Source organism: Mastigoproctus giganteus, chromosome 3 (assembly GCF_048544385.1).
Source record: "Mastigoproctus giganteus isolate SK-2022 chromosome 3, ASM4854438v1, whole genome shotgun sequence".
Classification (NCBI taxonomy): Eukaryota; Metazoa; Arthropoda; class Arachnida; order Uropygi; family Thelyphonidae; genus Mastigoproctus; species Mastigoproctus giganteus.
The window spans coordinates 100,958,156-100,977,113 of NC_143577.1; the positions used below are offsets into that span (position 1 = coordinate 100,958,156).

At 35.6% G+C, this 18,958-nt stretch overlaps 1 protein-coding gene across 1 annotated transcript in view; it reads right to left on the reverse strand.

The window, feature by feature from the left end:
* Positions 1–18,958, reverse strand: part of TM9SF3 (transmembrane 9 superfamily protein member 3) — a 357,433-nt gene that overhangs the window by 191,072 nt on the left and 147,403 nt on the right. The gene's annotated exons all lie outside the window — the stretch shown is intronic.

Here is an 18,958-nt window from a genome sequence, read left to right on the forward strand (position 1 = left end):
CTCCATTTGTTCTAAATGCCTGTCCAGCTCAGTCTTAAAATTATTTAGGCTATCAACTTCCACCACAAAAGATGGAAATCTGTTCCACCAATAAACTGCCCACTGGCTAAAGCCAATAAAGTGTGGACGTTACACCTGGTTAAACCAAGTAAAAACTTACTGTATTTGTTCTTTCTTTTTCCGCTCCATATATTTTAGCTGTCTTCAATTCATCTTTTCTCCACTTTCCAAGTTATCAGACTACTTAAAAACAAGGAAAGGATCTTTTTTATATACTTTGTTCAATTTATAATGTCTATTTTGAGCACTGATAATCACAATCACCACCCGATCACTTACAAATGTATAATGGTTTTTGCTCTTTCCTTGCTGTATAGCACAGGATATACAGATGGCCTTCCATAATACTGCTACTTTATATCATTTTTTTATGACTTTCCATTATTACATTTTACTATCTCATTCTCAAATTTTAATCATTCCAGATTTGGTTTCATTATGTGAGGAAGTTAGGTGTCAAATAAGTGTTGTTATGGCCCTTTATGATAGCATGAACAGGTTTAAACAGGTGCCCTTGAAAGATTTAAATTGGGGGGGGGGGGGCACAAGCTCTCAGCTGCCCATATCACCACCACAGCTGGCACTTGATCATCTGGCAATACAATGGCAATACCCAAGTCAGAATCCACTGTTCACACAGGAGCTAGTTATTGTCAGTGACTCTACTGTCAGGAAATGAGAAATATATTGTGCAAAAAGGATAGATGGAATAGGATGAGGGTATGTCTGCCATGGGAAGAAGCTGATGACGTAGAAAATATCTTTTAATGGCACAAAAGAGATATTGTTGTACATGTTGGCACTGATGACATTATTAGCAGATCTATGGACTTCAGGTTCACAAGGTTCAGGTCGATGTTGGAAAAAAAAAGTCATGAGCTAGGATTAAATTTGAAAGTGTCTGCAATTCTGTGCAGATATAAGAGGGTGTATATGATGAGAGCCTGTCAATCAAGTCAATGGAGTGGTGGATGGGATCTATCTAGTTATATTAAAGGAGGCAGCAAAGGAAGTAAGCAAACCCTTAACCATAATTATGAGATCTTCCTTGGACTCGGGATGTTCCCATGGACTGGAGATGTGCAAACGTGTCCTGAATTCATAAAAGGGGATCAAAGGGTGACACGAGTAATTACAGACCTGTTGGTTGTTGTGGGTTTTTTGGAAAAAGCCTCCTGGACCATTTCATTATTAACTTATGTCTGAGTCTTTAATAATATAGTTATCAGAGATGATTATATATATTAATGCTTATGAAGTATTTAAACAGTGCTTAAAAATTTGTATTATCCCAAAATTTTAAGCGAGTGTAGTAAAGTAAAAAGATTCCCGCAAATTGGATAGAGAATAAAAACTGGATTTCTGGTTACTTGAATATTTAGGGCATTCTTTTAGGATATGTTTGATTGTTAGCTGGGTCTGACAGAAGGGACATTGAGGTGGGTTTTCTCCCACGAGCAAGAACAGATGAATTGTATTAGAATGACCAATATGGAACCTTGCCAAAATGCCTTCTCTCTTGCTTTTCCTGAAACTAGAAGTCCACAGCTGAGGTTCTTTTTAAATCTGAAATACTTTATTATTAACTTGTGCTAGCCACAGTTCAGACCATTGAAGTCTACATGCTGTTGTAACAGTGGATTTATAATCAGTGTGTGGGACTTCCAGATGGCAGAATGATCCACTTTTAGGATGTTTAGCAGCACAATCCACACTTTCATTACATGGGATGTCTACATGCCCAGGGATCCAGCAGAAGGTGACCAGATTGTTGGATGTTTGATACTGGTATAATTGAGAATGTATCGGTTTCAGAATGGGATGTTGGGCAGAAGTAGTATATTGAATATCACTGACTGCACTTAAGGAGTCTGCATATATAAGAGCTTGCTTGAATTGTTGCTCGGTTATATTATCTAGGGCTAGTTTAATTTCATACAATTCTGCAGTATAGATACTGCATTCTGTAGGAAGAGACACAGCTATTGAAGAGGCAGAACAAATTGTTGTAGCACCTACTGCTTCATCTGTTTTGGAGCCATCTGTATAAATCCTTATTCCAAATTAAACTTAGTATTTGAACTTTCCTTAACCATACAACTAATTTTTCACTGCTGATGAATTTTGAAATTGCATATTTTGCCCTTGTGTGTCATCCTTAATTAGTTTATATTGGAAATTAAATTCTACTTTATTCATCCGTCAGTACATCTTAAAATGATTTTCATCTTCTTTAAGTTCTGCAGTAAATGATGAAATTTCTCTTCCAGTTTGTCATTTATCCATTGCTTTACTCCCTTTTGTTTTCTCGGCCAGGGCTGCATTAACGCTACCAAACCGGCCATGGCCGGGGGCCTCACCCAAAGAGGGGCCTCATTTTCAGTGTAAATATTTCCTGAAGTAGTGATAAAAAATTGAAGGTATACTAAAGGGGCCCCAAAATTAAATATAGCCGGGAGCCTATTTTATCCTTAATCCACCTCTATTCTTGGCTATAAGAAAATAATTTTCTAAATCTTCTTCAAAATCTGAAGAAGAGGATGAAGTGTGGCACTTCACTTCGCTTCAGCTTTCCCCAAAGAGAACTACACATATATAACGTAGCGTAGTAGTAATGTGTCTCCTACAATGACTTCACAGTTTACACTGAACAGTGTGTTTACAGTCAAATGGCACCGGGGGGGGGGGTCTACCTTCTCCGAGTGACACGATGTGAGGTGACCAATCACTTTGTGCCCTTGAAAACAAATTATTTTAGTTAGTGTTCAAGCAGATTTTCATTCTAGTGGTAGTGCTCGGTTTTCGTTTTACCACCATTGCTGTCATCAAACTTCAGTGCTATTTCTAGTGTCAGTAGATATTTTCTTTCTGCAGTGTTTGGGAGTGAATTATTCATTTTGTTAATAGTTTCTTATTAAAATTATTTTAGTAAGAGTTTGAGTTGTGTTGAAATAATTTCTTACAGAAAACTCCTAACGATCATGTCTGACGCAAAAAAGTGTCGTCAATATTCGGAAGAATATTTAAATTTCTGGTTTGTGCCTTCTCCCAGTAATGAAACAAAACTAATGTGTCTTTTATGTGAGAAAACGTTTAATAATGATGCTAAGAAACCTTCAAAAATGAAAGAACATTTAAAAAAACAACATGATAAAAAGCAACAAAGACCTTGGAAAGGAAAAATTTTTAAATCATACAATGCTTAATCCCTTTATAAAATCATCTGCAATATCAGCAGCCAGTAGTGGACTACAAGCATCGTATGATATTGTTCTCCTAATTGCAAAGAAAGGAAAGCCATATACTCTTGGTGAAGAATTAATTCTACCCTCTACAAAAATAGCAATAGTCAGTTATGAAAAAAGATGCTAATCCAGTTTTAAGGAATATTCCACTTAGTAATAATATAGTGCAACAGAGGATTGCTGAGATGGCAAATGATGTCCTGAGGTTACGTTTGCTATGCAACTAGATGAGTCAACGTTTGGAAGCATAAATATTTTAATGTTATTTGTACGGTATTACAGTACAGTCTGTCCTCGTATAACACATGTTTGCATTACACGAATTCGATCATACACGATTTATAAATAGGGGAACAATGTCGCATATAACACGAACGTAATTCGCTTATGCACGATTCGCCTTTGTGTTTACAAGAAATGGTAGTCGAACGTGGTGGAATCACCACAACTGAACACAACACAGTAGGAATGAAGAGAAGATTCTGAAATTTTGTTTTTATGATTTCGTGGAAGGGGAAACACATTTAACATAATAACGTAAAAATCAACAGAATTTCAGCTACTGTATTGGTATTATCGCAAATGTAATTAGATTGACTTTTACTACCCGTTTATAACAGATTCCACTAGCAGGAACCACCAATAAACCGGAAACTGCAAATTGTTTTTATTGTTTTATGGTAGTGACCTCCAGAAATGTGCTTTAGTAAAACATAAGCATGTAATATGTGAGAATAGTGTGTTTTCGCCTTTACTGCATTGTTTATTCAGTTTGTACACGGGCGTTGCATCGTTTATTCAGTTGCTACTTGTTCGCTGTGCATTTATGTATATCAAGCTTGCCTCCTCATTTTTGTTCAGTTTATAATTGTGCTCTATTCTCAAAAAAATGAGTAAAATACTTGAAAAAAGTGTGAAAAGGAAGCATTCTGGTGAAAATACTTCAGAGAGAAAAAGAAAAGCAATATCAATAGAAGAAAAATATGAAATTGTGAAACCCTTTGACCAGAATGAAAGAACATGCGATGTTGTGCGTGCTACAGGCCTAAATGAGGGAACGCTGAGAACAATTAGAAAGAATGCAGAAAAAATAAAAGCAACTTTCATAGCAGGAAAAACACAAAGTGTAACAAAATCAGTTAGATCAAGACACAAAGAACTGGAAGAGATGGAATGTCTTTATCTGTTTGGATAGAAGATCAAACAAAGAAGAGATCAGGAACAAGTCTGCTTATGATAAAAGCAAAGGCATTGGCAATATTTGAAGACCTCAGAAGTAAAGCTGAAAACCCTCAAGAAGTGCCTCCCTTTACTGCCAGTAGTGGCTGGTTCAACAATTTCAGGAAACGTCACGCTTTCCATAATGTGAAATTATCAGGTGAAGCTGCGAGTGCAGATGAAGCAGCAGCAAAAGCATTTCCGCCGATACTGAAAAAACTAATTGAGGAAGAGGGCTATACAGTGGACCAAATTTTCAACTTTGATGAAACCGGACTGTATTGGAAAAAAATGCCATCACGAACATATATCTCAAGAGAGGAAGCACGAGCTCCAGGCTTCAAGGCTGCTAAGGATAGGTTTACCGTTATGTTAGGAGCAAATGTAAGTGGCGACTTGAAACTGAAGCCTGTTATAGTTTATCATGCAGCCAATCCACGAGCGTTAAAAGGGATAACAAAGACTACCCTGGGTGTTTACTTTTTTTTTTTTTTTTTGGTAGTTGTTGGCGCATCGGCTTCTGTGGCCATATTGCACCTCCCAAGGTTTTTTCAGTACTTTGATCCAAGCCCGAGGCGGGAATCGAACCCACGACCTTTGGGTTGCCAGGCAGGTACTTTACCCACTCGGCTAGCCCGGTCGGCGGGGGGTGTTTACTTTAGGAACAGCAGAAGAGGGTGGATGACAGGGCAGATCTTCACTGAACTTCTACTACATGTGTTTGAGGATGTGTTTCGAAGCTACTGCAAAAAGAAAAATTTGGATTTTAAGATTTTAATTATTTTGGACAATGCACCAAGTCACCCTCCAACCTTTGCTGAACTGTCACCAAACATCAAAATCCTGTTTTTACCGCCCAACACAACATCTCTTATCCAGCCACTTGACCAAGGAGTAATTGCTGTTTTTAAGCCCTATTACACAAGACCGACATTTAAGATGCTGATAGCAGAAACAGAGGGCCAAAATGCACCAACAGTTAAAGACTTCTGGAAGCGATTCAACATTAAGAATGCAATTTACATAATTGTGGAGGCCTGGAACGAAGTGACAAAAGAATGCATACATGGTGTTTGGCGGCCTCTTTTACCAGATTTTATTCGTGATTTTAAAGGCTTTGATCCTGTAAATGAGCTTCCTAAATTAAAAGTACACTGTGTTGCCCTCGCAAAGCAGGTTGGCTTTGAGGAATTGGAGGAAGATGATTTAGAAGAGTTGCTTCAGTCTCATGAAGAAGAACTTTCAACTGAAGAACTGCAACAACTTGTTGCTGGAGGGCAGGTGGAAGATGAGAAAGACGACGAAGTTGAATGCCACCATAAAACCGCTTTCTACTTCAGAGTTATCTTCAGTTTTAAATTCATTTGAGAAAAGTATGCAATGGCTAGAAGACAACGATTATAATGCAGAAAGAAGCAGAAGAGCACTTCATACAATTCGATCTGCTTTGGAGCCATATAAGCAGCTGTTTTGTGAAAGGAGGAAGATTGCGAAACAACAGAAACTAGATGTCTTTTTTATGAAAACACCCAAGAAAGAGACAGAAAATGAGCCGCAGCCCTCTAGTTCTGGCGTGACCACATTTCGTCCAAAGTCCTCATCGGCATCTCCTCCACCTCCCAGTTCCGATAATGATGACAACCTGCCGCCACTTTACCCATAATTACGCTGCTTCAATCCCTTTCCCTCAAGCTGTCTTCATTTACTTTTAAGGTAAGAATCTAAATTTAAATGATTAAATTATTAATTTTACATTTTTCAACTGTAAGTGTTTTATTACGATTATTTATTGTGTTTGGTAATGTTTTGGTTAAAAAAATGTGTGTCCAATCTTGGGTGGTCGGCCCCTAACCCTATTTTTTTCCATAGGGCCTGTTGTTTATATTACACGATTTTGCATTGCACAAGGGTTTCTAGGAACACAACTATCGTGTTATACAAGGACTGACTGTACGAGTAAAAAAGCAGTAATTGATGAATTTCTTTTTGCCAAATCTTTAAAAACTGCTTACAAAGGTGAAACAATTTTTAGATATGAGCAAGAGTATTTTGAAAAGTACGACATTCCCTTTAGTAATATAACACAATTGCAACGGAAGGGCTCCACCTATGGTTGGTAAGTACAGAGGATTTTTAGCTTTAGCTAAAAAAGAAAATCCTAAAATACAAACAGTACATTGTGTTTTACACAGACAACATCTTGTTGCAAAAAAACATGTGAAGAATTGCATGCTGCTTTGCAAATTTGTATTAAGGTAATAAATAAAATAAAAGCATATGCTCTTAACAGTCGACTGTTTGCTATGCTATGTGAAAAATATGATGAAAATTTCAACAAATTGCTCCTTCATACAGAAGTAAGGTGGTTGTCAAAAGGTAACTGTTTTCAAAGGCTTGTAGAACTTTATAACTCTGTGTCTGAGCACGATTAATCATTTGCTGATGAATTTAGTCAGTGTAAAAACCACCTCTTTTACCTCACTAATTTTTTTTCAAAATTCAATGAAGCACAAAAAAACTGAAAGGCAAAGACATTACAATTATACAGAGTCATACAATTATTTTGGGATTTCAAGAAAAGTTAATGCTCTTCAGAAATTCACTAGGTCGCAAAAATTTTCACTTCTTTCCAAATATGTCATCTTCAGAACAAGAAGCCAAAGGAAATTTTTCAGATGCTGACATATTTATTTATGTAGCTCACCTCGAACGCTTAAAAGAGGATTTTAAAAATAGATTCAAGGATCTTTAAGATATGAAAGTTCCTGAATGGATAATGTCTCCATTTCATGCAGAGGGTGATAGGGTTGATTTGGATCTGGATTTGCAAGAGGAAATTATTCAAATGAAGATGGACCTAGAAGCTAAATCACTGCACTCAAAAGAAAGTTTCAGGGGATTTTGAACAAGTAAAAATATTATTGAAACTACCCCAAACTGTATAAAACTGTCGATCCTTTATTATTGATCTTTCCAAATTCATACATGGTAGAAGCTGGATTAAGCCATGCTAACAGTATTTTAACTAAGCAGAGAAATCGACTAGATCTCGAAAATAATGGAGATCTAAGATTAAAAATAACAAATCACGAACCCAATATTTCCTCTCTTCTAAAAGCATATCAACCACACCCTTCACATTAGACATGCGGTAAGTGTTAGTGTTCATTAAATTTTTTTTAATATGCATTGCAAATCATAATTGGATACATTTTCTAAAAAAATTGTTTATAAAATATTAACTTGAAGCTTATTGCTTTTAGGAGTCTTTGTTATTGCTGAATTTTTACTTAGGGGGGGTGGGGGGGTTTAACCAAAAAGTTTGGAACTCCTGATCTAGATGCTAAGAAAGCTCCAAGTCCTGATGGTATTTCTCCATTTAAAAACTTATGCTCCTCAAATCACGCCAGCTCTGTGTTGCCTTTTTTTAACTTTCTTTTTCCAAAGATGTTTTCCCTCCTGCTTGGAAATTTGCTCATATACAGCCAGTGCATAAAAAGGATAACAAATCCCTCCCATCCAATTATCATCCCATTGCAATTAATTCTAATCTTTCAAAAGCAATGAAGAAATCTATTAACTGCCAACTCAAACTATCTAGAAACCTTCCATCCGATTAACGATCGCCAGTATGGATTCCATGAGTGTCGATCCACTGGTGATATTCTGGCTTATGCTACCCATCTATGGACAAACTGAATGAAAAAGTTATGTGAAACTCAAGCAGTTGCTCCCGGCACTTCAAAGGCATTTGATTATGTCTGGCATTAAGGTCTTCTAAATAAACTTCCATTTTATGGCTTACCAACTGTTTTTTTGTAACTGGGTGTCCAGTTTTCCTCTCTGACCGCTCACTTCAGGTGATGGTAGATGGATCACTTTCTTCTAACTTCTCCACTAATGCTGTTTCAAGGTTCAGTTCTTTCTCTCACTCTTTTCTTCTTGTATATTAATGGCCTTTTTCCAATGATCATAATGGATGAAGATGATAGCATTTTGCTGATGATAGCACATTGCATTCTACCTTCCAGTTTGAGAAACCTTGCCCTGCACAAATAACTTTTCAAATATCCACTACCAATCTTTAAATGCCGATCACCAGGTAATTTTCTAGTGGGGCAAAGATAATTTAGCTGATTTAAATCCTTCTAAAAGCCCTGTCTTATATCTTGCAAAAAGGATTCTTCTGTTCCTATGCTTATCTTTGATGACACTCCGATTTCTAGCCAAGACAATATATCTCTACTGGGGATTACTCTGACTTCTGATTTCTCTTGCAAAACACATTACAAATATTTCTTCCTCTGCATCTAAAAAACTGGGGTTTGTCTTTCACTGTCAGCATTACCATTCTTTCAAACAGCTGTTCACTGTACAAACTGAAAATCTTCCCAGACATGGAATATTGTTCCCACATACAGAGCAGTGCTACCAAAACCTCTCAGGCTTCTAGATTCCATTCAAAAGAGGGCAGTTATATTAATTAATGACTGACATCTAACAGAGTCTCTCCATTCTCTGTCTCATAAGCATTCTGTTTCTGCTGCATGCCTTTTCCATAGATATTTCCATGGACACTGTTCTTCTGAATTGGCTTCTATAATTTCTGCTCCTATTCCAAACTAGTCCCAATATGGGCTGCAACCAGTCAAAATCCTTTTACTGTTCAACTTCAAACTCAGAGAACCAACTTTTCTTCTTCCTCATTTATTAATTCAATTTCCATTTTCTAGAATAATCTTCCTTCATACGTATTTCCTGAAAATTACAATCTACAGAAGTTCAAGTCTAATGTCAACAAACATCTTTCATTAACTCAACCTTTAATTCGTGCACAGTACAAAGTACTAAAGGTTCTAATACCTCTCGTGTTTGGGATTTTCGTTAAGAAAAAAAAAAAAAAAAAAAAAATTGGTCGACTGGCAGGATATTCTCCAGGTTTCAGGAAAGCCAGAATGATAGTATGGTGCTATGGAAAAGAATTTTCTGGACATATTTTGTTGTATAGAAGTGACTGTAGTGATGTAGCACCCAATTGCTTGAGCATCATGTGGTGGATGTTGTCATGTCCCACAGTGCTATTTCCAGATGATGACAATGCTTGATGTAACTCATACATTGTGAATAGTCAATTAAAGTGTTCACCTACTTTCAAGAAGAAGTTTAATGTCTTTCTGTTATTAATTTGTGATTCTGTAAAATTGGTGGATAAGATGTTTTGGGCAAAAAGTTTCACCAAGCATATTTGCAGTTTCCTACAGTTCTGCAATTCTGCCCTTCCAGGTTTTAATTGGCCAAGGGCTGCCTTGGTATCTTCTACTCATTTTGCTGACTGTTTTCCAGATTTTTTGGGATGATGTATTCTTCATTGTTGAAGTGAAATATATCCAGTCAGCTTTTAAGCTAGAACTAATATACCTTTCTTTTGTGCAAGCCTGTTTGTATGGGAGAAGATTTGTTATGGTTGGGTTCCTGCAAGAATTGTTCCAGGCCTTGTTTGCTTTTTTTTGCTGGAAGGCAATCGTTATTTCACCAGGATTTTGGCTGAATTGGCAATTTTGTGGATGTCCTAGGGATAGCAAGGATTGTTGGACAGCTTACAAATCTAATGTCACTAATGCTTGATATTTTGTCCAATCAGCTTTTTCTAGTTTCCATTGTGAGTTGGGTTGGGTTGATAAGGATGGGTTGGAATTTTATCAAGCAGTTTTGGAAAGTGGTTGCTGCGAAGAGGATTATTGGTTGCTTTCCACTTATGTATTGGTAAGAGTACTGGAGATCACACTGCTAGTTCTATAGCAGTGTCGGTGCCTGACAAAATATTCACATATGTGGGTGATCCTTGAGGAGAGAATGAGATTACTGTCATCTAGGAAGTTTTAAATTAGTTAGCTTCTATGATCTATGTGGTTATTTCTCCACAAAGTGTGATATCTGTTGAAATCTAAAATACAGTTAGGTGTTGGTAATTGTGTTGCAAGACTGTTGAAATCATCAAACTATGTTTTTTTTTTTTTTTTTTTTTATCGCCCCCATATTTCTGTCTTTCCCCCAGCCTTCTGTCTCCTCCCCCCACTACCTAATACACTAGCGTATACCCCACTAAGTTGCAAAATTTAATAACTAAATTTAATTGCATTCACAATAACCTCACTGGCTTTTCTATTCACTTTTCTTAACCCCCACTGAGCAAGAATTTTTATGTTAGGTCCACCTAGCCACTGAAATCCCAGGAAATTAGGTGGCAGGATCTGCCAGAGCAAAACTGCTGAGTACCTGGTCTGCCTCACGGGGTCAAGTGTGGGCAACGTTGGGCTCAGCAGGGGTCAGCGGCTAAATGGCCAGATGAACAACGATACACAACACTACACATATACAATATCCATACTCTTTTAAACCTCTGGCCTTTGCAGTGAACCACAATGAAAGCAACATGGAGATGGTGGGAAACCCAGGTGTCATTTAACACGAACACATTTTACACTTATCCATTGTTTACTCTTGTTTCGCCTTAAGATTGTTTCCGAAAGGACTGAAGTCTTATATTTGTCTTACTTTTTCTGTTTTTTCAGGAACACTGGTTTTCCAGTATCCATGTCCTCTTCAATAAATATTTGGAACATGGTAACATTCAATGGGAATTTTATGTCTATATCCATTTCAATGCAGGAATTAAATGACTTTTCAGTTTCCTTACTTCTTTGTTGGGGGTATGGACAGTTCCCTCAAACAGTACTGAGACTGGTATGTTTACATTTTGATCCTGTGTTGACAAGGCAGTGAGTAATCTTCCTGGATGACTTAGGGATATTGTTAAATCTGTTTGTGTTTCAATTGATTGGTATTTGCAGGTGGTCACTTGACCTCTAGTATGTAACATCATGTTCTTCTTCATATTTTTTAATTGCATTTTCATTTTTCCAGCTATCGCATGTTCTGGTGAGCTTTTTGGCAGTTCAAGTATATTTCATTTGGGAGGTATTGCATACTGACAATTGTGATCTGGTTAACCACACTTTAGCAAAATAGGCATTTTCCTTTAGGGTGTTCGGGAGTACTCAAATTTCTGCAATAGTGCAGGGAATTTGGAATGTATGGCCTGACACTACATAACAGGTTACAGGTTATTCAGCTTACATGGGGAGCTACAATGACTGGAAGCCTTCCAAAGCAGGTAACTTTCATTAGGCATTTGGATTGTCTAGGATTAGTAGTTTCTATAAGAATACCTCCCGGCTTGAGTTGCTTAACTGTCTTGGGTGATTTGATAATGCTCTTCAGTTCTTTCTAGATTTTGATTGGTGACATACTGTCAATTCACTATTGGAGTGAATTATAAAAAAATAAAAATAAAAAAAAGATCCGAATAAATGTGTTTTTTTTTTTTTTTTTTATTTATTTATTTATTGTTTGGCTGTGACGGGACTAGGTTTCTCATGTTTGCATCTGACAACTCAGTGGCTTTCAGGGTTTTAGAACTCTGAGTCAGTTCACTCAGTTTCACCACATTGACAGGCCCAAACATGTTACTGGCCCCACCACATGGAGTACCAGCTTGTGACCACGTTGGTGAAGAGAGTTAGAATAAGTTTATACAGAGAAAGAAAACAAAAAAGGGGGAGATTACTCTTTCCCTCTATATAAACTAATAAAGTGGATTTCTTTACTAAGGCCTTAGTTAATTGTGTTTTAATGCCAATCTAAAAAGAAGAAATGATTTATCACTTCAAGAGAAAACACTAATTTGTAAGCTAAGTTGCTCGATCACAAATCACTTGGCACCTGAGGCCACATGATGGATGATCATCAGGTAACATCTAATCACATCCTCACGCTTTTTGCTTTAAAAAAAAAAAAAGTTTCATTACTGTAGAGCTCTTTTCTTATGTGAAATAAATGGCTTCAGTAGAAATAACTTTTCTTTTAAAGCAAAATAAAAAAAATTATAATAATAATATTAAAAATAACTAAAATTCCAGTTACGTGCATTAGACATTTGCCATTTAATGTTATCAAGCTCATTTAATACCATTTTTAATTTAATTGCATGGATGCCTGCTTTAAAATTTCAAAAAGATGGAGATCACGTATTCATAAGAAGGAAGAAAACAGGTTTCTGGACCAAAAAAGATTGAAAACAAGAACTTTTGCAAAAAGCAGAAGTGCTTCCCAAAAAATAGGAGAAAAACGGGAGTTTTCAGAAAAAGAAGAACATTTTTTAAAGTCTACACTGGACTAGAAATTAAATTTCACTAGTAAAATATATATTTTATAATAAAATGCAGCCATAGGATTGTTTATCATTACAACATGCTTTTCAACATTGGCATATCTAACATTTTTCGGTCTGTGGATTTCTGTTTCAATATTGTATTAGACATCAACTAATATTTTGATTGCTTTCAGAAAAACACTGTTGCACACACTGTCATCTTCAGAAATGCTGAATGAGAGTTTTGTTAATAAAAATGGCTCTGCTATCTAAACTTGGCAATTAGGTGCATTTCCAAAGCATCACCACAAAGAGATCTAAATTCAATTTTTCTTCTTTTAACCTGGCTGAATATTCTCTCACACTTCACACTAAGCACTATGAGCAATTTTTAAAAATGATAAGCATGACTTTGGATAATTTATTATATTTAAAGCTTCCTTGTGCACTTGTCAGTTCCCCAACCATGGACCACTGCACATCAACTCTTTCGTAAAGCATCTGGTAGTTTCTCACACTGAAACTGATGCTGCAAAACACCTATGAAGAAGTAGATGATGCTTCATCTACATCTTCATCTTTAATGACACCAAAAAGTATAATAAAGAACAGGTAAAATAAATTTGCACATACATAAGCAAACTTGTAATCTTTAACACATCTAGGAGTTCATCGGTTCATTATGCAAGAGTTATGATTTTCACATGGGGGCATAACATTTAAAACAAACAGCTTTATTCAAGTGAGGATAGCATGATTAGAATTATCAGCTTGCTTGGCCTGTTTAGGATTGCTTTAACCAGAAGTCTGCAATTCAGAAGTTATGTTGAGTTCATCCAATTGTCTTTTTCAAAACTTTAATCATGAACTGGATTTGAATGTGAGTCACTGCCATTCACCAGTGAATGGCAGTCAGTCAAGGTGTCAAGGTGTGTTTGTTTTTATTGTGGTCTCCAGAGTTTCCCCTATATGTCATTGTAGCATCTGAAAAGGCAAAGCCTAGGCCGGCAAGTGTAATGTATGTAGGGTATAAATATGTGTGTTGTTGAGTTGAGGAGGATCTACCCCCTGGCAACTTCACAGCCAGGGGGTAGGTCCCCTGATTCCCAACCTTAGCAATGAGGAGGTGTGCCAGAGACTACCCTTTAGCTGAAACTCTGACTGGGATTATCAGGCAAGCCTGGGAGCCCCAAGGTATTTGGGGAAAAGGAAGTCCCCCAGATACCTTGGGGCTCTAAGAATGGAAATAAGAATGAAAAGTATGGGGATTGGAAGGGAAGAGAAAATTGGATAGAAGATAAGGGGAAGAAGAAATAGCCATCCCCGGAAGTAGAAGAGAAAAGTTCAGAGGTGTTTACAAAAAAAAGTGGACTATATTCTGTTTACTTTTTTAAATCTAATCTTATGATTCTTAGGTAAATTTGATAATAAAACATAATAAAACCCAGTTTTGAAAAGAAAATGCTTAAGTTTTTTGTTACCAATCTATCAATAGCTACTAACTATTCAAATACCAAAACCTCAACAATCTAACCATTCAATTCTTCCAATCAAACAGACAATTGATTTCAGCCACATTTTCATAATATACAGATTATATTCGCAAAAGTCAGCCACGTCAAAATGTCATTCAATTATGGGATAATAGCTATGAGAACTAAACAATCAAGTAGAATACACAGTAAGAACTATGTCAGCCAGTAAGAATTTCCTTTCCTATAGTGAATGGCAGTAACTCATTTCCAGCAATTATTCATCCTCTTTCACAGGCAGAGATGCAGTTTTCTTTTCGGCAAACAAATTAATAAGATAAGGACAGCTTATTACCACCAAAATTTCAATCTTCTCTTTTAATACCCTTGCATTAGGCCTACCATAACAGACATACTGTCAATGCTAAGGGCCAGACAATTTTCTTGAAAAAACCTAGCATGCTTTCGGGTTATTCAGAAGATGAGATGCAGTAGTGTACCCTTCAGAGTCATCTTCCACTGCTGGAACTGAGAGCAATGCTGCTTTCGATTTGATTTTATTATTATTACAAAAGACCACAACAATGGCATACAGCTTGGAATCACTTTGATTACTGCCACCTATAGTAATCAAAAATGGCTCATTTTTCAGAGCTGTCACTAGCTCTTCTTTCCCTATCTATAATTTCACTAACAATGCCTGTTATTTTGTTCTTTAATAAAAGTCTCTCTCTCTCCATTTCAGCTAGAAATATTTCTGAACAACACACCTGTACGATCAGCACAACTCAAAGGGAGATTACGTACGATGACAAAAGATGCAAATGAACACAACCCATATGCAAACACTTAATCCATATGACATCATCACCACCATGAAAGCAATATCTATTTTTTCATTGCTTTCCTTGCACACTGTAATTATGCTTACTTGTTTGCAAATGTCTAATTGAGTTTCACACCAACTCAAATTGACATATCACATCTACATTTCAAACAAGGGCAAATACTACCTTTACCAGATTATACAATACATGGAAAATCTTGCATACATGTCTTCTGAAATTGTTGTATTTCCTTAGCTTCTTACTGAAAGACATTGTTGATTAATTTCATGCCACAGTCCAACAATACATTACCACATTACAGAGAACAATGATATTATGATACATTTCTGTTATGCAATGCAAACTATCACAGCACAACTGACATTCAATTTATTAATAATTCAATGAATATTAATTAATAAAATCCAATTTATTAACAATCATTTTACTTTTTATTTTTGAAAATAAAAGATTGTAAAAAACAGTTTTTGCAAAAAAGAAAGAGAAACTCTGCAACCAACTATATTTCAATGGTGGGATGAAGTAGACTTGAATTGAGTAAGACTGATCCTCAATCATAAATCCAAAGAGTAGGAAGCAATGTAATTGTGGTACTTCAGAGCTCTGGTGCAAGCATTTTTTTTTTAAAATTCCATCAACCCTCAGAAGTAGAGAAGTTACCTGAGCCTGATCTATACTTTTCTTTACACTGAATATTAACTCTTATGTACATTAAATAAAATAAGATTACTAGATAACATATATAAACAGCACTGCAGTTCACACTTGTTATTTTAAGCAACTAATTTTACAAAACTTTTACACAGATATGTCAATGCTATATACAGTCGATTCCTGTTATTTGGGACACATCGGGACTAGTACATTTTCGCCTGATTATCCGAAATTTCACATAAATAGTTAAAAATACAATGGAACCCCCACTTTACAATTGGCTCACTGTACAATCAAATCATGTTACGATGGACTCACCATAGTAAAGTACTGTTCATTATACGACGTGTAGTAAGTGCCGGTCATTGGGATCATGTTTGTGAATTGAATTTTAATTCTATAAAACAGCGATTCTAATTAGCGAAAATAGGAGGAATATTATCCACAGGCTATAACAGTAAAGATATATTAAGCACAAATTTACCCTTTATTAATTTATTAAAAAATTAAATGATACATGAAAATCGGAAAAATATACGTGGCAATCGGAATAATTAATATGTACTGTAATATGTACATACTAACTAGTTGACATTTCTGTTCACTGACATTTGTGAGTGGGGGTTAAAATTTAAAACAGTAAAAACAGAAGCAAGCAATAACAAAGAACACGGTACACACAAATTGCAAGTAACATGATACGTGCAAGTGAGAATGGAGTAACAAATTACAAAGCTCTAAAAATAGGAATGAAGAGAAGATTCTGAAAATTAATTTTTTATGACTGAAGATTTGGTTTGGTTTGGTTTGATTTGGTTTTTTATGGCGCATTGGCAGCTAAGGCCATAATGCGCCAAGTCAATTATGACTGAAGATTTCATGAAAGTGTAAACACATTTCACCATAATAACCCAGAGAATTCCAGATGTCGGTATTTTCGCAAATTAAATAAGATCGAGTTTACTATCCATTTATGATAGGTTGCACTAACAGAAAAACCCCAATGAACAGGTGACTGCTAATTGTTTTATGGTTGTGACCTCCAGAAATCCGACTGAACTACGTGGTACGGTTGGAGACAATTGTAGGGTAATCTCCAGTGCTGCGGTCTCCTGCACCGATTAAACAGCATGTTGTTCCAATTAGGAGAAGTAAATACTGCCTATTTTCTTGATTGGGTTCTGTTTTTTAAGATTTCCCCAAATAAACGGCTGGCCCAATTAACTGGTGGCCCAAATAACCAGAATCCACTGTGTGTATATATACAGGGTGTCAAAAATATTGGTACAAACGTTTAGGTAACATCTAAAGCAGGTCTGGGCAAACTTTTTGGCTGAAGGGCCACATTAGGAATTCAAAAAGAAGGCTGGCCGCTCGTAAAATACTATTTTTAGATATATATTATTTGTTATCATGAAGAAATATAACATAAAAAAAAAATATTCTCTAACAACCAAGAATTTAATGAGATGAATGAAACTGTTTTACATCTTTTAAATTTTTTTTTAATTTTGGGTGTTAATTTTGTATTTGAGATTCTTAAAACTGCTTGTAAATGTTCATCGGTGATGCTTGATCATAAAGAATTTTTATTTAGATTCATGATGGAAAATGTTTGTTCACATATGTAGGTTGATCCAAAAAGAACCAACATTTTTCAGGCAAATTCTTTAAGTTCGTTGAATTTGTCTGAATTAAGAGTATTGTAAAATTTACAGATTTCCTCATTACAGTGCAATTCCCTTAAATCGGTATCACACTGCAGATTTATAATCTGAAGTTGTAGGTCACTCGGTGCACCATTAATTTCTATTGAAAATGGGTCGCGCACTATTGCAAAACTTGTATCAATTTTTCGGAAGTCGTCATTCAAAGCGTTGATAATTTCACGATATTTTTCAAATTTATTTTCTGGAATCTTCAGCAACTTCAAGTTTTAATTGAAATCCATTCAAACTTTTTATCATATCATGGGCGTATAAATTTTTCCCTTGTAACACGGTGTTGAAAGTATTTAAGTGTGTCACGATGTCCAGGGTAAACGCAAAATCACAAATCCAGTTATTATCAGTTAATTCATCCATAATATTTTTCAGTTTTAAAAATATAATGATGCCATCTTTAAGATCCCATACTCGTCGAAGAACTTTTCCTAAGATAAGCCATCGAATTTGGCTATGATAAGGAATATCTGTGTACTTGGATTCAATATCATGAAGAAAATTAACGAATTGTCTGTGTTTGAGGCCCCTCGATCGTATTAAATTTATTAGTTTAATAATACAAGATGTGATGTTCCACTTTTAACACATTTTTACATAATACTTGTTGATGTATAATACAATGAATTGTAATTAAATTATAATCAGGATAATTTTCACAAATTTTATCCTGAATTTTCTTTAAAGCTCCAACATTTTTACCTGTCAAACTTGGTGCTCCGTCAGTTGTTACGCTTACCATTTTGTTCTGTTGTAAATTATATCTTGTTAAGCATTTTTCAACTTTTTTCAAATATATCAGCCCATTGTTTGGTCTTTAAGAGATTCCATTGAAAGAAGCTCTTTAATAATTTCAAAATTAGAGGTACATCCATGTATGAAAATTAATAACTGCGCAGTATTCTTTTGGTTGTTACTTTCGTCGAGAGCTATCAAGTACCATGTTATGGATTCTAATACTGATAATAACTGCTCATTCGAATTTGTATCGATACATTCAATTCTTCTTACTACGATTCGCCAAGATAAACTTATATTCTCAAATTTGTGTTTAGTGTCAGGACATGTAATTCCAAAAGATTCAGTCATACATTCTTTAATATAGTCTCCATCAGAAAAAGGCTTGTTGCTTTTTGCAATTATATCAGAAATAAAAAAACTTGCCTCTACAGTAGCTTCTCGTTCCTTAGTTAGCCACGTAAACACATTTTGTTGTCTAGATAAATTTTGAATCAATCCATCAGCAGTTTTCTTTCTCGCTTCCGGAGTTAAATTGGCACCATATTCGGAATGTTTAGTAGTGAAATGTCTTTTAATATTGTGCTCTTTCAACACTGAGACACTCTCCCGGCAGATGAGACAAATAGCCTCGTTATTTATGTTAGCAAAAAAATATTTTGCTTGTTGAATTTTTCGTTTTTTATTCATAAAAATAATGATAAAAATTTTATCACAGTAGTGATAAAAATAATATTTATCACTACTGGCACCAAGATAATAACCAAAGATAACGCAAAAAAACTAACTG